Below are 16,920 nucleotides of genomic sequence, written 5' to 3'. Positions count from 1 at the left end.
ACCATCATGATTATCTGGGTCGTGAAGCTCTTTTTTTGTACAGTTCTTCTGTATATTCTTGCCACCTCTTCTTAGTATCTTCTGCTTCTGTTAGGTCCATACCATTTCTGTCCTTTATCTAGCCCATCTTTGCATGAAATGTTCCCTTGGTATCTCTAATTTTCTTGAAAAGATCTTTAGTCTTTCCCATTCTGACGTTTTCCTCTATTTCTTTGCATTGATCATTGAGGAAGGCTTTCTTTCTCTCCTTGCTATTCTTTGGAACTCTGCATTCAGATGCTTATATCTTTCCTTTTCTCCTTTGCTTTTCACTTCTCTTCTTTTCACAACTATTTGTAAGGCCTCCTCAGACAGCCATTTTGGGTTTTTTTGCATTTTTTTCCCATGGGGGTGGTCTTGATCTCTGTCTCCTGTACAATGTCACGAACCTCATTCCGTAGTTCATCAGGCACTCTGTCTATCAGATCTAGTCCCTTAAATCTATTTCTCACTTCTACTGTATAATCATAAGGGATTTGATTTAGGTCATACCTGAATGGTCTAGTGGTTTTCCCCACTTTCTTCAATTTAAATCTGAATCTGGCTATAAGGAGTTCATGATCTGAGCCAGTCAGCTCCTGGTCTTGTTTTTGCTGACTGTATAGAGTTTCTCCATCTTTGGCTGCAAAGAATATAATCGATCTGATTTTGGTATTGACCATCTGGTGACGTCCATGTCTAGAGTCTTCTCTTGTGTTATTGGAAGAGAGTGTTTGCTATGACCAGTGCGTTCTCTTGGAAAACTCTATTAGCCTTTGCCCTGCTTCATTCCGTACTCCAAGGCCAAATTTGCCTGTTACTCCAGGTGTTTCTTGACTTCTTACTTTTGCATTCCAGTCCCCTATAATCCAAGTAAGATGGTAGGTGTTGCAAGAGGGCATCAGAGGGCAGACACACTGAAACCATAATCACAGAAAACTAGCCAATCTGATCACATGGACCACAGCCTTGTCTAACTCAATGAAACTAAGCCATGCCGTGTGGGGCCACCCAAGACGGGAGGGTCATGGTGGAGAGGTCTGACAGAATGTGGTCCACTGGAGAAGGGAGTGGCAAACCACTTCAGTATTCTTGCTTTTAGAACCCCATGAACAGTGTGAAAAGGCAAAATGATAGGATACTGAAAGATGAACTCCCCAGGTCGGTAGTGCCCAATATGCTCCTGGAGATCAGTGGAGAAATAACTCCAGAAAGAATGAAGAGATGAGCCAAAGCAAAAACATTACCCAGTTGTGGATGTGACTGGTCATAGAAGCAAGGTCTGATGCTGTAAAGAGCAATATTAAATAAGAACCTGGAATGTCAGGTTCATGAATCAAGGCAAATTGGAAGTGGTCAAACAAGAGATGGCAAGAGTGAACGTCGACATGCTAGGAATCAGCGAACTAAAATGGACTGGAATGGGTGAATTTAACTCAGATGACCATTATATCTACTACTGTGGGCAGGGATCCCTTAGAAGAAATGGAGTAGCCATCATGGTCAACAACAGAGTCTGAAATGTAGTACTTGGATGCAATCTCAAAAACAACAGAATGATCTCTGTTCGTTTCCAAGGCAAACCATTCAATATCACAGTAATCCAAGCCTATGCCCCAACTAATAACCCTGAAGAAGCTGAAGTTGAACGGTTCTATGAAGACCTACAAGACCTTTTTGAACTAACACCCAAAAGGAGTCCAAGTGGGACACTTTGGAGAGTGAAGCAGATGCTGTTAGCCGTTATACCAGGACGTCATACAGACACAAAGTGGCAGTTCCAGGCAAGCTGAGATGAACGGTCACTTTAGTACTGGAGGCATTTCCTGAAGTTTTGTGGACAACAGGAGAGAAACACAGGGCAAGTAACAGCTTGAGCTCGACTATCACTCACTCATGGTCTTCTGGAAAGCTCCTCAGTGGCCCTACTCTAGGAGCTTCCTGGTTTCCTCAGACTGCACCCTGTTGTTCATGGCTCAGGTTTGGGTAGGAGGAGGGATAGATGTGAAGGGTCCTGTTTCCTGCAATGTCCATTAGGGTAGCCATTGGTCACATTTGGAAATTTAAATTTAAACTAACTAAATAAAAATATTCAGTTCCCTGGTAATATCACCACCTTTCAAGAATTCACAGGCTAAGGTGGCTAGTGGCTATCATGTTGGCTGGCATAGATGTAGAGCATTTTCATTATCTCAGAAAGTCCTGTTGGACAGCACTATTTTTTCCTCTAATCTCCCCACTTCCATTTCTAGTCCCGGATCCTTTATTATTTCCTTCTTCCATACACACACACACACACACACACACACACACACACACAAGTTCAACTGTGCAGATAACATTTGTTTATTATGTGGCCTTCCCAGATGGTGCTAGTGGTAAAGAACCTGTCTGCCAATGCAGGATAGGTGCCTGCATAAGAGACTCGGGTTTGATCCCTAGGTCAGGGAGATTCCCTGGAGAGGAGGGCAGAGCAACCCACTCCAGTATTCTTGTCTGGGAAATTCCATGGACAGAAGAGCCTGGCGGGCTACACTCCATAGGGTCACAAAGAGTCAGACACAATCGAAACAACTTAGCATGCACGTTATGTAGGCAAATTGGCTACTCAGTCTTGCCCAAAGGGTCTCTTTTCTTCCTACTAAAAAGAACTATCAATGTTCCCCAAGGTGTTTTCCTCAAAACTAAAGATCCCTCTAGCTAGAGATGAATGATCCCTCTCTGCCAGAAGGCAGAAATATCTACAGTTGGTTCTGGTTTCTCTAAATCACGTTCTGATTTTTGAACGTGACATTTGGAAGCATTTTTATTACTTTATCATTGTATGATGAAGAAAGAAGTAGAAGAAGTTCTAAATCAAATACTTTGTTTATTTGGCTATAAAAAGTAAAGAGAAGAAAATGAAAAAGAATTACAGCTCAGCCTTCGGCACAGCGTCAACTTTTAAATAGAAGATATTTGACTTGTACTGGGGAAAAGTCTGCACTGTGTTAAATAATCTTGCCAGATGGCCGTCCAAACAAATGAAGTGAAGCAAAACAGACCAGATTTACAGTTTCATTGCAGTCAAAAATAACTTTTCTATTATTGCTGTTCAGTCACAAGTCATGTCCAAGTCTTTGCGACCCTATGGACTGCAACACTCCAGCCTCCCTGTCCTTCAACATCTCCTGGAGCTTGCTTAAACCATGTCCATTGTGTTGGTGATGCCATCCAACCGTCTCATCCTCTGTCATTTCCTTCTCCTCCTGCCCTGAATTTTTCTCAGCCTTAGGGTCTTTCCAGTGAGTCAGCTCTTTGCATCAGGTAGCCAAAGTATTGGAGCTTCACCTTCAGCATCAGTTCTTCCGATGAATATTCTGGATTGATTTTCTTTAAGATTGACTGGTTGGATCTCCTTGCTGTCCAAGGGACTCTCAAGAGTTTTCTATTATTAAAAGTAAATAATTTCATGTTAAGGTTTTGTGGTTCACATAACAATTTGGGGTTGTGAGACATGCTAGAAAATAGCTATATTGCACAAAATGGCAAACATATGCCCAATTCCAAGGGTGCATGCTTATAATCTAGTTTTTCCAAATGATTATCAGATTGTTAAACTTTTAGGGTTTAAGCTTCTGTTCAGAAACATTTGTTGCTTGTGTCTTCTCAGAAAACCACCTTCCTTTCATTGCTATCCCCTCAAAAAACTTAAAATAGAACAGTCTTTTGGACTCTGTGGGAGAGGGCGAGAGTGGGATGATTTGGGAGAATGGCAATGAAACATGTATAATATCATATATGAAACGAATCGCCAGTCCAGGTTCGATGCAGGATACAGGATCTTGGGGCTGGTGCACTGGGATGACCCAGAGGGATGGTACAGGGAGGGAGGTGGGAGGGGGGTTCAGGATGGGGAACACGTGTACACCCGTGGCGGATTCATGTTGCTGTATGGCAACCAATACAATATTTTAAAGTAATTAACGTCCAATTAAAATAAATAAATTTATAAAAAAAATTAAAATAAATAAATTTATAAAAAATAAACGGAGATGCTGCTCTTCATTTTTTTTTTTTTTTGTAACTCTTTGTTTTGAGAGAAGATCTGACTCCATGTGACTGAAGTAGCCTTGCAGTTTTATTCTGTTTATTCATTTAATAAACTTTCAAGTGCATTTTGATGGCTCTTCCTCCCAAGTTTGTTTGGAATTTAGGCTTCCATTTCTGCCTTTGGTAGGCTAGATAGACAGAGGCTATGACATTACGTACAAGGAAAGGGATGTGCCCAATTCACAACTGGAAATTTGGATCAACCACCAGCTGTATGTGATAAACTAAGGTGTATGAGTTGGGAAAATAATATATAAGAAAAGATGATCAATATTGAGTACAGTAAATCTCCTACACACAAACCTTGAAGTTGCAAAGATGTGAACTTTCAAAGATGTGAACGTGTGTTCTCATGTCCAATCACATAGGTAAATTCACTGTTCTGGCACACATGGTCACACCCATGCATCCTCTACAAGTGGTTGTGCTTTTGTGCACTTTATGGTATGGTACTGTATAGAGTACAGTAGTCCAGGGTCTTTATTTCAAGCCCAGGATGTCCAGTGAAAGTGAAGTGAAAGCGAAGTCGCTCAGTCGCGTCCGACCCTTAGCCACCCCATGGACTACAGCCACCAGGCTCCTCCATCCGTGGGATTTTCCAGGCAAGAGTGCTGGAGTGGGGTGCCATCGCCTTCTCCCAGGAAGTCCAGAAGCAAGTGCAAAAACAGTGGTGATGTAGCCAGCAGTGCTAAGAAGGGCCAGCTGCCGTTCTGGACTACTGTACATTCCAAGGTACTGTTCTGCAAGATTAGAAATCTTTTCTTTATATCTTGTGCTTGTTTTTTATGTATTATTTGTGTGAAAAGTATTATATAGTACTATATAACTGATTTGGCTTCCCTGGTGGCTCAGCAGTAAAGAATCCACCTGCAATGCAGGAGCCACAGGAGACCTGGGTTTGATCCCTAGGTAGGGAAGATCCCTGGAGGAGGGCATGACAACCCACTCCAGTATTCTTGCCTGGAGAATCCCCATGGACAGAGGAGCCTGGCAGGCTACAGTCCATGAGGTCTCAAAGAGTCGAACACAACTGAAACAGCATCCGCATATAACTGATTGTGTTAGCTGGGTACCTAGACTAACTTTGTTGGATTTGACAAATTGGGCTTATGAACGCTTGGTTGGAAGAGATCTTGTTTGTAGGTAGGGGTTTTACTGTACAGCCAAACACTTTGGGTACCTAAGATTTAGTTCCTCTTTCCTACTTAGATCTCCTTCCTTTGTATTCATTCATTCATGATCCATTGTATGCTATGTACTAGAGAGGAAGCAAGTAAGATCAGCATACTCCCTGCCTTTACAGAGCTCTCAGGCTGTGACTAAGAGAAACCTCACCTCTGGCAGGGGCGGAAGGCTTCTCTGAGGAGGTGGTGAGGAATTAGCCAGATGAGGGGGTGGGGGTGGACGTGAGGGCAGGGAAAAGGACAGTAAAATGCAGGGAGAGCTCTCTAGGCAGAAGGGAAAACAAGGACTAACGCGGGAAGGGAGACAGGATGTGTGTGTAAGGGGCTGGAGGGTCAGCAGGTGTCATGGGGAGGGTGCCTTTGAACATAGCTGAAGTGGGCAGGGACTCATATATGCCAGCCTGGGCCAGATCCAGGTGGCACTAGTGGTAAAGAACCCATCTGCCAATGCAGAAGATATAAGAGACTAAGGATCGATCCCTGGGTTGGGAAGATCCCCTGCAGGAGAGCAAGGCAACCCACTCCAGTATTCTTGCCTGGAGAATCCCATGGACAGAGGGGCCTGGAAGGCTATAGTCAGTTGCAAAGAGTTGCATAGGGTTGCAAAGAGTCAGTCACAACTGAAGGGACTTAGCATACACGCACGGGTAGGATCTGGAGTTGTATCCTGAGAGCAAAGGAAATTTGCCAAAGTACACAAAATAGGAGTTACACAATCAGATTTCTGTTTTTAAGATCTCAGTGGCTTCTGTGAGGAGAGTGCTTTGAAAGGATGCAACAGTGGCCAAGGGAGATCTGAGGAAGTACAGGTCATAGATGATGAGGGCTTCCACCTTTAAGAGCTATTTGAGGAGGGCATGGCTACCCACCCCAGTATTCTTGCCTGGAGAATCCCATGGACAGAGGAGCCTGGCAGGATACAGCTGATGGAGTCACAAAGAGTTGAACACAACTGAAGCGACTTAGCACGCACGCATGAGATATATAGGAGGTAAAATTCAATGGACTTGGTAAAATCCAATAGATTTGCGACGAGAAGAAAAGGAGAAGATGGGGTCAAAGATGACACTGGGCTGGGAGAAGTATAGGATGCTATAAGGTAAAAATTAACTGGGGAAAGGAAGGAGGAATTCCAAAGAGGCAGAAAGGACAGTGAGGAGCAAAACTCGGGCCTGGTCTCACCAGAGGTCCCGCAGGAGCAGGAGGTGTGAGCAGTGCCAGTACATTTAGGGTGGGCCTGTATACAGTCAAGTGGGCCTGTGTCCTGATCTCCAGAGGATGCTGCAGACAGTGGCCATCTTGGCACCAGAGAGCCCATGCAAGGGAGGTGGTGTGGCAGCCCTCCAGTCTCCCAGGACTCCAGGAGGGAGGGCGAAGGGTTGAGACAGACCAGGAGGCTGAAAGAGTCCTAGAGGGAGTAACATGGGACATTATCAGAAGTTAACCATGGACTGTGCCAGCTAGAGACCACAGCAGAGTCACGATGGATGATGAGTCAAGAGTGGATGATGGTCAAAAAGAATGAAATAATGCCATTTGGAAGCTACATGGATGGAGCTAGAGATGATCATACTCAGCAAAGTAAGTCAGAAAGAGAAAGACAAATATCATATGATATCACTTATACATGGAGTCTAAAATACAACACAAATCAACATATCTATAAAACAAAAATAGACTCACGGACATAGAACATAGAACAGACTGTGGTTGCCAAGGGCTAGTGGGATGGGGTGGGAAGGACTGGGAGTTTGGGATTAGAAGAGGCAAACTATTAAATATAGGGTGGATAAACAACAAGGTCCTCCTGTATAGCACAGGAAACTATATTCAATATCTTATAACTAACTAAATGAAAAAGAATATCTGTATTAAAAAAAGAATGGATGATGGGATGGTAGAGACAGGAATCCAAACACCAGGTGGAATTAAGTTCACCTTTGATGGAAACACATGACTTTCTGGGACCAAAGACTATTCCATGTTACCATCTCCATGCCCGCTTGCATGCTCAGTCGCTCTGTCCTGTCTTATTCTTTTGAGACCCCATGGACTGTAGCCCTCCAGGCTTCTCTATCCTTGGGATTATCCCAGCAAGAAGACTGCAGTGGATTGCCATTTTCTCCTCCCGGGGATCTTCCTGACCCGGGGATAGAACCTGCGCCCCCTGCATTGGCAGCTGGATTCTTTACCACTGAGCCACATGGGAAGCCCTAGTTCCATGCTTGATCAGGTGCAAATGCCCAGAGAAAAAGGAGGCAGGGATAACTTGGGTTAACTGAGTTTAATCAGGAAAAAAAGAGCCTTGAGACGATCCATAATTTTATAACAATTCAGTAACTAATGGTAATCAATTCTGGAAAATGGCTGAGTTAATTGTAAATGAGATTGAGACAATTAGCTAGCTATTTGGGAAGAAAAAATACATTTTAAACTTTACCTATATCAAAATATTCTAGATAGGAAAAAAAAAAAAAAAAGAGCCATAAGTAAAACCTGAAAGAAAATATAAGGGAGTATTTCCTGATACTTAAATGTTAGGGGCTCATCTAAGCTATAAGTAAGATGTGAAATTAAAAAAACAATTGGCAGACAATGATAAAAAGATTTTAAAATTTGCATGCAAAAATGTCTGATGACTGCATTTAAAATGTACATAAATTGGGTACTACTTAGTCATAAAAAATGAAATATTGCCATTTTTAGCAATGCGGATGAGCCTAGAGAACATTAAGCTTAGTGAAATAAGTCAGAGAAAGACAGATACTATAATTACTTATATGTGGAATCTAAAAAGTAATACAAATGAATGCATATGCAAAACAGAAACATATATGCAGAATCAGAAAATAAATTTGTGGTTATCAAAGGGAAGAAGGAAGTAGGGAGGGACAAAATTAGGTGTATGGGATTAACTTTGCTGGAGAGCTCTTTACCATCTGAGCCACCAGGGAAGCCCATATAGAAAACAGATGAGATTAGTTCTTTGTCAGTTGCTTTGTTTGCTATTATTTTCTCCCATTCTGAAGGCTGTCTTTTCACCTTGTTTATAGTTTCCTTTGTTTTGCAGAAGCTTTTAATTTTAATTAGGTCCCATTTGTTTATTTTTGCTTTTATTTCCAATATTCTGGGAGGTGGGTCATAGAGGATCCTGCTGTGATTTATGTCAGAGAGTGTTTTGCCTATGTTCTCCTCTAGGAGTTTTATAGTTTCTGGTCTTACGTTTAGATCTTTAATCCATTTTGAGTTTATTTTTGTGTATGGTGTTAGAAAGTGTTCTAGTTTCATTCTTTTACAAGTGGTTGACTAGTTTTCCCAAAAATATACAAGCAACTCCTGCAGCTCAATTCCAGAAAAATAAACGACCTAATCAAAAAATGGGCCAAAGAACTAAACAGACATTTATCCAAAGAAGACATACAGATGGCTAACAAACATATGAAAAGATGCTCAACATCATTCATTATCAGAGAAATGCAAATCAAAACCACAATGAGATACCATTTCATGCCAGTCAGAATGGCTGCGATCCAAAAGTCTACAAGCAATAAATGCTGGAGAGGGTGTGGAGAAAAGGGAACCCTCTTACACTGTTGGTGGGAATGCAAACTAGTACAGCCACTATGGAGAACAGTGTGGAGATTCCTTAAAAAACTGGAAATAGAACTGCCTTATGACCCAGCAATCCCACTGCTGGGCATACACACCAAGGAAGCCAGAATTGAAAGAGACATGTGTACCCCAATGTTCATCGCAGCACTGTTTATAATAGCCAGGACATGGAAGCAACCTAGATGTCCATCAGCAGATGAATGGATAAGAAACCTGTGGTACATATACGCAATGGAGTATTACTCGGCCATTAAAAAGAATACATTTGAATTAGTTCTAATGAGGTGGATGAAACTGGAGTCTATTATACAAAGTGAAGTAAGCCAGAAAGAAAAACACCAATATGGTATGCTAACACACATATATGGAATTTAGAAAGATGGTAATGATTACCCTGTTTGCGAGACAGCAAAAGAGACACTGATGTATAGAACAGTCTTATGGACTCTGTGGGAGAGGGAGAGGGTGGGATGGTTTGGGAGAATGGCATTGAAACATGTAAAATATCATATAAGAAACGAATCGCCAGTCCAGGTTCGATACAGGATGCTTGGGAGTGGTGCACTGGGATGACCCGGAGGGATGGTAAGGGGAGGGAGGTGGGCGGGGGGTTCAGGATGGGGAACACGTGTATGCCCGTGGCGGATTCATGTTGATGTGTGGCAGAACCAATACAGTATTGTAAAGTAATTAACCTCCAATTAAAATAAATAAATTTAAATTAAAAAAAAAACAGATAAGCAAAAAGGATGTACTCTATATCACAGGGAATTGTATCCATTATCTTATAACAACCTATAACGGAATATAATCTTCAAAATTACTGAATCTCTATGCTGTATGTTTGAAATTAACACAATATTGTAAATCAACTATAGCTCAATCAGAAAATGCACATAAATTGAGATAACTCTTATAGCAAATAAGGCAGAAATTTAAAGCCTAACAATCTAAAGAATATCTACTAATACATAAGGGTAAGGTTTCAAATGATAAATAGGCAAAGGACATGATTGACATGTTGTCAATAGAAATTATAAATGGTTGACCTAGAAAAATGTTTAATACCATCAGTTAATATTCAAGAAATAGAATTTATTTCTTTAAATTTTATTTTTTCAATTAAAAAAATTTTTTTTGGCCATCCTGTGTGGCATGCAGAATCGTAGTTCCCCAACCTGGGATGGAACCTCTGCTCCTGTAGTGAATCATGGAGTCTTAACAACTGGACCATCAGGGAAGTCCTGATGGGGGAAGAAATATAATTTAAAAGAAGAATGATGTGCCTGTTAATATATATCAACTTAGGAATGATTTTAAAAATGATAACACTCATCTCAGTTGAACATACAGGAAAACATCCATTTTGCTGATGGGAGAGAAAATTGAGCCAGATCATTTGGAGAGTAATTTGGCAATCTGGATTAAGGGTTTTAAAGAGTTTAAAATTGGAAATAACCTATGTTTTCCAAATAGGGGACTATTTTAAGAAATCAGTATATATCTGCATACTGTACTATTACCCAGCCATTAAGATAGATAGAGGCATTTTTAAATATTTAATGACATGAGAAAAATGCATATGCTATAACATTAAGTGGTTAAGAGCAATGTACTGAATTATATAAACAGTGTGATCACAACTATGCAAATAAAAATGCACAGAAATAGTTTGAAAAAACGCAGCAATGTACCCATGCTTATTTTTGAGTGTTGTAGTTATCAGTGATTTTATTTTCTTTCTACTTTTCTGCACTTGTATTGTGTGGAAGAATTCTAAATTGGAAAAAATTAGAAAATAATCTTTGTTAGAGGTAAATATATACTCCTAGCTTTTACGTAACTTAACTAATGGCTCCTTGTTCTAATAGTTTCCAGATGATTTTGTCTCAGGGTATTTAAGTGTTGACGCTATTGATGACTCATAAACTTTTATGGCCCTCAATCTATGTCAGGAAAAATTTAAAATAATTTTCACTTATTAACTTATTTAGAACTCACATTACTCATATGAGGTAGGTCATATTAATACCACATTTTATGGAGCAGGAAATTGAAGCACAGAGAGGTTAACTAATCTTCCGAAGGTCACATTGCTAGTAAATGGTGGAGCTGAAGTTTGAACTCAGGTAGTGTCACTTCAGTGGTCCTACCCTCTGAACTCCAAGAGAATAGATAACCTTGTCTTTCAGAAAGCTAGCCAACAATAAAGGCTTATGAAAACAAGTTAGCATCAGATAACGTTGGTGTTGTTCAGTCACTCAACCGTTGGGTCTGATTCTTTGTGACCCCATGGACTGAAGCACGCGAGACTTCCCTGTCCTTCACTATATCCCAGAGTTTGCTCAAACTCATGTCCATTGAGTTGATGATGCCCTCCAACCATCTCATCCTCTGCCGCCCCCTTCTCCTCCTGCCCTCAGTCTTTCCCAGCATCAGGTCGGCTCTTCTCATCAGGTGGCCAGAGGATTGGAGCTTCAGCTTCAGGATCAGTCTTTCCAATGAATATTCAGAGTTGATTTCTTTTAGGATTGACTGGTTGGATCTCCTTGCAGTCCAAGGGACTCTCAAGAATCTCCTCCAGTACCACATTTCGAAAGCATCAATTCTTTGGCGCTCAGCGTTCTTTAAGGTCCAACTCTCACATCCAAACAACATTAATAAATATAAAAGGACATTCTTGGGTCATGAATCTTATCTATGAAATAAGAGAGTTAAACTAGATGATCTTTAATATCCCTCAGATGTAAATTCTATAATTATATTTATTAGCAATAAAAATGGACTTTCATTTACTATACTAGGCATGACAGCTATTTTCTCCCTCCCCATCACAGTCTTGCCAACCTCACACTTTTTAAGTAGAGAGCCTCCCATGTGAACCCTGATACCACTGAGCCCATCTGATTGGAGCAAGGAAAGATATTTCGCCCAAGCCTGGCCAATGATTTCTGAGTTTAGGATTGGTGATGCAAAATTCTAGCACACTTTTGACCACATGTGCAGTGAATTCAACGTTGGTCTCTTGTGGCCATTTTTCATCTTCTGCCAATTTTTCATCTTGTGCTAGAGAAGCAAAGATGGCAGCTATGTAGAGAGAGAAGAAAAGAAAACTACAGAGATGAGTCCTGATTCTGGCACCTCATGGAGGTGAGGGGACAGGATTGGGAAGGTGGGGAGTGTGGTTTTCTTGCTTCCTAATGGCTTTCTCAATCTTGGTTCTAGGACTCCATGACGTCTGGCAACTCTGTATGACCTTGGATCCTATGAGAGACCCTGTGTCCTCTCAATAACCCCCCACTTGTGTTTGCTTGATCTACTTGAGTGGTTTATTACTCACTTTCAGCCATGTGAGACACATGGGTGCAGCTGGTCCCTGGCATGTCTGGTGTGGGTAGCCAAACTGAACAGTGACCAAATTTTGTACTGAGCCTTTTTGCAAAATCTGACTTGGGATGTTTTTCTGCAACAATCTGGGCTTTATCATGAAATCAGTTACAGTAAGGGACACACTAAGAACCGGAGTGACAGTGAAGATGGTGTGGGGTACTTCCGCAGTGGCACAGTGGATAGGAATCCACCTGCCAGTGCAGGGGACATGGATTTGATCCCTGGTCCTGGGAGATCCCACATGCCATGGAGCAACCAAGCCTGTGGGCCACAACTACTGAGGCTGGGTGCTATAACTACTGAAGCCTGAGCACCTAGAGCCTGTGCTCTGCAACAACAGAAGCAACTGTAGTGAGAGGTCTGAGCACTGCAACAAAGAGTAACCCCTGCTCACTGCCGCCGCTGCTGCTGCTAAGTCGCTTCAGTCGTGTCCGACTCTGCGACCCCATATACGGCAGCCCACCAGGCTCCCCCGTCCCTGGGATTCTCCAGGCAAGAACACTGGAGTGGGTTGCCATTTCCTTCTCCAATGCATGAAAGTGAAAAGTGAAAGTGAAGTCACTCAGTCGTGTCTGACTCTTTGCGACCCCATGGACTGCAGCCTACCAGGCTCCTCCGTCCATGGGATTTTCCAGGCAAGAGTACTGGAGTGGGGTGCCATTGTCTTCTCCACCCCCACTCACTACAACAGTTCTTTGGCACTCAGCCTTCTTTATAATTCTCACATCCATACATGACTACTGGAAAAACCATAGCTTTGACTCTATGGACCTTTGTTGGTAAAGGGATGCCTGCTTTTTAATATGCTGTCTAGGTTTGTCATTGCTTTTCTTCCAAAGAACAAGCGTCTTTTAATTTCATGTCTGCAGTCACCATCTGCAGTGATTTTGGAGCCCAAGAAAAGAAAATATTCTACTTTTTCCCCACCTATTTGGCATGACATGATGGGTCTAGATGCCATGATCTTACTTTTTTGAATGTTAAGTTTTAAGCCAGCTGTTTTACTCTCCTCTTGAACTCTTATCAAGAGGTTCTTTAGTCTCTCTTCATTTTCTGCTGTTAGAGTGGTATCATCTGCATATCTGAGGTTGCTGATATTTCTCCCGGCAATCTTGATTCCAGCTTGTGAGTCTTCCAGTTTGGCTTTTCACATGATGTACTTTGCATATAAGTTAAATAAGCAGGGTGACAATATACAGCCTTGACGTACTCCTTTCCCAATTGTGAACCTGTTGTTCCATGTCTGGTTCTAACTGTTGCTTCTTGACCTGCATACAGGTTTCTCAGGAGACTGTTAAGGTGGTCTGGTATTCCCATCTCTTTAAGAATTTTCCACTGCAGTGCAACTTAGCTTGTGCTCCACAACCACTGAGCCTGTGCTCTAGAGTGTGTGAGTCGGAACTATTGAAGCCCGTGTGCCTAAAGCCGCGCTCCACAACAACAGAAGTCAGCACAATGAGAAGCCCTCGCACCGCAACTAGCGGGTAGCCCCCACTCGCTGCAACTGGAGAAAGCATGTGCAAAGCAGCGAAGACCTAGCACAGTAAAAAAAAAAACAAAACAAAACCCAGAAAACCCACCAAAGTTGGTATTACTTCCCACAGTGAAATCTGTACTTATGGAGGGTTAATATAGAGCCATACCTGGTTGCTTTATCACATGCAGTCTCAATGGCTGAGTGTATGGTACAAATGCAATTGCTACTAAAACATTTACATTGAAAAAAAAAGAATTTTCCACAGTTTGTCATTATCCACACAGTCAAGGGCTATAGCATAGTCAATGAAGTAAAAGTAAATTTTTTTGGAATTCTTTTGCTTTTTCTGTGATGCAGCACATGTTGGCAATTTGATCTCTGGTTCTTCTGCCTTTTTTCTAAACCCAGATTGTACATCTGGAAGTTCTTGGTTCACATACTGTTGAAACCTAGCTTGAAGGAATTTGACCATAATCTTGCTAGTATGTGAAATGAGTGCAATTGTACAGTAATTTGAATATTCTTTGGCATTGCCCTTCTTTGGGATTGAAATGAAAACTGACCTTTTCTAGTCCTGTGGCCACTGCTGAGTTTTCCAAATTTGCTGGTATAGTGAGTAAAGCGCTTTAACAGCATCATCTTTTAGGATTTTAAATGGCTCAGCTGGAATTCCAACAATTGCATATAATTTAGAAAAAATGTAATCAAGTTAAACAGAACTGGCTGCTTCTCAAATTGTGATGAAGGGCGGAAAGGGGATGAGCAGCAGGGCTTCCTATCATTATAAGCATTTTACTGCCCTGATTTTTTTTTTTTACTGTGTACATATATTACCTGGATGTGAGCAATTACTATCATATCCAGATCCTCATCGTAAAATACTGTTTATTTTTTAGTGCCAACCTAGGTTCTCTCTCCTCTGTTATTGACTCAAATCCTATTCACCTTCTTCCATTTACTCTGCATGCTTTTAATAGTACAGACCTATGCTGCAATAGATTTCATTTCGAAGCATTCATTTTTTTCACTTACACCTTTACTGAATTCTTGCTATGTGCAAGGAATTTCTACATTAAACCAGTGGATGTTACCGTACACTTTGTTCTATATTAAATAATTATTAGGTAATCAACAGTCATTTGGAGTTGGTGATTTTGAGAATACATGTCTTCTAAAGAAACTTTAAAAATGCTACTTAGACCAAATAAATGTCTATGTGTGTGCGTGCTAAGTTGCTTCAGTTGTGTCAGACTCTGCACAACCCTATGGACTGCAGCCTGCCAGGCTCCTCTGCCCTTGGGATTCTCCAGGCAAGAACACGGAAGTGGGTTTCTGTGTCCTCCTCCAGGGGATCTTCCTGACCCAGGGATCCAGGTGGGTTTTTTACCACTAGCACCACCTGGGAAGCCAATAAATGGCTATGCTAGGCTTCAAAATGTTCACTTCCTTCTTCCCTCTTTGCTTTGTTTGGGCCACAGTAGATGGAAAGCAGAGAGCATATCTACAGCCTGAAGAAATGCTCCATTCAAACAGTTTTTCATTCATTCACTTAAACATTTATTGAGCACCTAGTACATGCCAGAGTATTAAGTGTAAGGTCTTGGAGGGTATTTTTTTCAGGGAAGGTTGCTTTCATTTTTTTTTTTTTTATACTAAAATAATTCATCACTGGGACTTCCATGGTGGTCCAATGGTTAAGACCCCACGCTTCCACTGCAGGGGGCAAAGGTTCAGTCTCTGGTTGGGGAACTATGATCCTGCATGCTACGTGGAATGGCCAAAAAGAGTCCGTTACCTTGTTAGATGTTTGCTGCAGCTTCCCTTAAGGATAGTAGGCATTTGGTCAAAACTTGTTTTGCAAATATATGATTGACACATAACTTTGTAGGACAACATCTCCAGTCCAGTTTCTCAATATTTTCTCCTGTCCCCACCTGAGGGCCATGCAGCTTCCTGGCAACTCTCGAGGGAGCAGAGTTTCCTGGGACCTTGGCCAGAGGGCCTGGAAGAAGCAAGAATGTGCGGTTCAAACACCATTCATAGAGGTTGGTACCTCTATCCTTCTTCTTGGCAAGAATGTGGGCATTAAAAGTGAACTGTTTAGCTATCATCTTCGAGAGACTTGAGGACTGAGGAAGACAGTGCTTTGTGGGGAAGTATGTGACATCTGATGTGGCTGCAGGCTTGGCAGACATGCTGTGGGAAGCATGGGGAGAAAGAACTCTAACTGACGGATGTGAATACAGGGTCAAGCTTTCCCTGCAGTGTTGTTGTTTTTTTTTTTTAATGAAATATAGTTAATTTGCTATGTTGTATTAGTTTCAAGTTCTTTGCGATGCCACAGACGTAGCTCACCAGTCTCCTCTGCCTATGAGGATTCTCCAGGCAAGAATACTGAAGTGGGCTGCCGTGCCCTCCTCCAGGGATCTTTCTAACCCAGGGATCAAACCCAGGTCTTCTGCATTGCAGGCAGATTCTTTACCATCTGAGCCACCAGGGAAGCTCAAGAATACCAGAGTGGGTAGCCTATCCCTTCTCCAGGGGATCTTATGGACCCAGGAATTGAAACGGAGTCTTCTGCATTGCAGGTAGATTCTTTTTTTTTTTTTTTTTTGCAGGCAGATTCTTTACCAGCTGAGTTACCAGGGAAGCCCAGTCTCAAGTGCACAGCAAAGTGATTCATTTGTGTGTGTGTGTGTGCATTTTCTTTCTCAGATTCTTTTCCATTATAGGTCATTACAAGATACTGAATATAGTTCCCTGTGCTATAGAGTAGCTCCTTATTTTTCTCTTTTATTTATTTATTTTAAAAAGATTGACCTATTTTTGGCTGTGTCAGGTCTTCATTGTGGCATGCAGGGTCTTTGCTCATATGGGATCCTTGCAGATAAGACTCTGTAGTTGTGGCTCTCGGGCTTAGTGGCCCACGTCTGTAGGATCTTTGTTCCCCAGGCAGGGGTCAAAGCCAAGTCTCGTGCATCACTAGGCAGATTCTTAACCACTGGACCATCAGGGAAGTCCCCTGTTTTTCTATTTTATGTATTGTAGTGTATATCTGTTTCCCTACTGTAATATTGGATTATGGGGAGAAACTGGCAAAAGAAGTGATGGGAATGGGCAGTGTAAAGAGGAGGACAGAGTGGGGAG

The sequence above is a fragment of the Bubalus bubalis genome, chromosome 15 (genome assembly GCF_019923935.1).
Source record: "Bubalus bubalis isolate 160015118507 breed Murrah chromosome 15, NDDB_SH_1, whole genome shotgun sequence".
NCBI lineage: Eukaryota > Metazoa > Chordata > Mammalia > Artiodactyla > Bovidae > Bubalus > Bubalus bubalis.
Note: the sequence above shows the minus strand (reverse complement) of the source record.